At 44.8% G+C, this 3,262-nt stretch overlaps 1 pseudogene; it reads right to left on the bottom strand.

Annotated features, from left to right (window-relative positions):
• Window positions 1-956: 956 nt before the first annotated feature.
• On the bottom strand, window positions 957-1,803 carry LOC123943582 (annotated as a pseudogene).
• Window positions 1,804-3,262: the final 1,459 nt, after the last annotated feature.

The raw sequence follows: 3,262 nt of genomic DNA, 5'->3' as shown, positions 1-3,262 counted from the left end.
AAACCAGGGCAGCGGTGGCTGTCTAGGCAGCTCCAGACCGCCAGAGAGGTTCCGAGCAGAGATCGCACACTGAGATTTTCCCGCTGTCCCGGGCTGGGAATGTCTGGTTTTTCCTGCTGCCAGAGCTCCAGGCTAGGGCCTATGAGCACCTATCCCAAGGGAGGGTGTGGGACGCGCGCGTTTCAGGATTGCCGTCTGACCAGGCTCCCAGCCCCTCACGGGAGCCAGACCCCACTCGTTCTCGGGCGCGCTGGCGTTCAGGCGCAGTGGCGGCTCAGGGACGGAGACCTGATTTTTCCGCCGCACTCTCTCTGGCTCAGAGCCAGGGGAGGCTGTCCTGGGTCCGGGGACTTAGGTCCCTGACCCTAACCGCCCAGGTTCCCACTATTACCCCCCCGCGATCCTTTGCTCTTTGTTTTTTGAGTGCTTTCAACCAGACTCCAAGTTAATGCTGGTCCCCAGATGCAGAGCACTCTCGTGTTGGGGTATTACTTTCCAATCGGTCACCTCTAGTGGCTCCCTCCCCCTTTTGTTTATCTTCCGATATCAGTCCGACGCTCCCAGTCTGCTTTACCTGCCACTGGCGTCTTCTGTTCCTGTAGAGATCCAGACGTGTATAATTCTGATCTCAGGCTGAATTCATGGGTGGTCGGAGTTCTTTGGTAGGTAATCAGCTCACTTTAGGGTACAGGTTGAAATGGTGCCTCCTCCTACTTCCCCGCCATCTTGACTCTATCTACAAAATACTTTTAAAGACACTTCACATTGTGCTTACGTTCCCTTAAATATTATTCCCAAAGATGCTCAGACTCAAGACCAACTAAAATCTGTAGGGAGAGGCAGAGATTGGTGAAGAAGACACAGGAGTTAGGGTGGGAAAAGCGGCAAAAGGAGAAAATAGCCTTTCTGTTAAAGATGAGCTGTCAGTTTCAAGGCCAGTTTTGGGCAGGCTGGCCTCAGGCTGGAGCCAGTGTCCATGGGGAGGAGCAGCCGCAGGGTGGGACTGGGGTGCTATACATATCATTCAGGTCAGGCAGAAGCTGATCTGGCATCCTTTGTGTACAGAGGTGCTCCTCTTTGGTACATTTCTGCTTATCTTCCAAATCATCAGTTATCCTCTCTGGCTTGGGTAGAGTTAACTACCCAAGTTAACTGGGTAAACTTGAGTTAACTGTTAAACTCAAGCAGGCAGAGACTGATGCTGAGTTTATAGAGAGCTCAGCATCAGTCTCTGCCTGCTTGAGTTTAACAGTGAGAATCTTTATTTCTTCTTCTTTGTCTCCGTTTTGAGAGTACTTTTCTTGTGCATCACTCAGCCACTTTAGGTTCTGGTCCGTCTGTCTTATCTGCTCATCCACCTCCTGGCAATGGGAGTCTGCCAGCTCAGCTCATTCCTCTCTGCATTCCAGGTCCCCCTCAGTAATCACCAACTTCTGAGCCACCCTGTCATACTTCTGGTCTGCTTCTTCTGCAGTGTGCTCAACTTGTTTGAGTTGGATTTCCTGGACTTCCATCTTTTCTTCATCTCTTAAGGCTCAGCTTTTGGTAACCTTCATACCACTCTTACTCTCAGCAGCAGCTTTCTCGGCTTCCTCCAGCTTTTGCAGGGCATGGTCCAGTTCCTCTTCAACGAGGTGGATCCTATGTTTCAAGGAGACCACCTGAGCCTCAGCCTGCTCCTAGGCCTACCTTTCTCCTCCATCTCCTGCTACAGGTGCTCGGCCCTCTCCTCTGCCTCGCTGGCTTACGCTGCAGAACCTGCAACTTGCTCTTCACTACTTCAGTGGTGGTGATCCCGGCCATGGTGCCCCCTCCCAGCCCCTGCCAGTGCTCAGTTTTCTGCCTCCTCTGCTCATAGCTGCAGCTGTTTCTCTGTAATGCTTTTTGGTTATATGAGACAGAAAGCCACTTCAAACTAGCTTAACAAAAAATGGGAATTTCCTGGCTCACTGATGGCTCCCGAGAACCGCGTTATGTATTGCTGAGTTCAGGGACTTAATAGCATCATCCAGACTCAGACTGTCTATTTCTCAGCTTGGATGTCTCGGGGACTGATGTAATTCAGGCAGACCTTTCCTCTTTGTGACAGAATGACGATGCAGAGATCCAGTCTTCTCAGTCACTCAGTGAAGGAAGGTTCTCTTTCCTAGTCATTATAGTACAATCTCTCAAATGAGTCTCACTGGGTGGACACAGCCACATGCCAATTCCTGAAACAGTCATCTGCCCAGGAATATTGGATGTGGGAATGGCCATATTTACCTTGTCCATCCACTTTTGGAGGGATAGAGACAGTCTCAAATAAGTCAAGAGGGAGCAGATTGTTAGTCCAAAGGAAACTGTTCTGCTAAAAAAAAATCTAAAAAAAAAAATAGATGTCTGTTATAGTTTTAATTTTGCTCAAGCTGTTTTCTGATTTAAAGCCAAAGTATTATGTGGTCAAATTTAAGTTTTCCTATAATATCTTATCTAACTTTAAAGCTTAAAAAGTCACAGAATCAATAAAATTACTTTCTATTTTCTTCAAAATTTTATGGTTTATATTTTCGTGCTTATCTTTTAAATAAACTAGAATTAAATAGACTTAAAAGCAAAACAAATTACAAAATATTTAAGTAATATTTATTATTGAAACTGATTTATCACATTAACAATATATAAATTTTAATGAACACTACTTTCTGTTTTTAAGTAATTTATTGACTTAAAAAAATTTTTTTAAGATTAATTTTTAAGTAATCTCTACACCCAGTGTGTGACTTGAATTTATAATCCCAAGATCAAGAGTTGCATGCTGTACCAACTGAGCCAACCTGGTGCTCCTTTTCTTTTTATTCTTACGCCAGCACTACAGCATTTTAGTTACTGTTGCTATGTAACATGCTTTGATATTTGGTGGGACAAATAAATGGCAGATAGCTTAAATGAGAGGGAATAGAAAAACCTGGAGTCAAGAGTTTTACCTACCACAACAGAGCCTGTTTTTACCCAGAAGAGGCTGCCTGTGCAGTGGGTTCTTCTGGAGCTGAGGTTAAGGATAATTGAAAGGAAGGGAGTAAAAAAGTGGGGACATAGGGTCATGGAATCCAAATATCACTCCGGCTTTAAAATATGGCAGTGCCTATGTATTACAAAAGATGTGGTCTTCTCTAATTGGAGCTTAAGGCAAATTATTATGTAGGCAGTTTCTTTTTAGCACAGTCTTTTCAATTTTTTTTTTTTTTTTTTTTTTTAGTTCTCACTTGCTTTTGACATCTCCAAG

The sequence above is a fragment of the Meles meles genome, chromosome 6 (genome assembly GCF_922984935.1).
Source record: "Meles meles chromosome 6, mMelMel3.1 paternal haplotype, whole genome shotgun sequence".
Classification (NCBI taxonomy): Eukaryota; Metazoa; Chordata; class Mammalia; order Carnivora; family Mustelidae; genus Meles; species Meles meles.
Note: the sequence above shows the minus strand (reverse complement) of the source record. Positions and strands in the feature narration are given on the sequence as shown.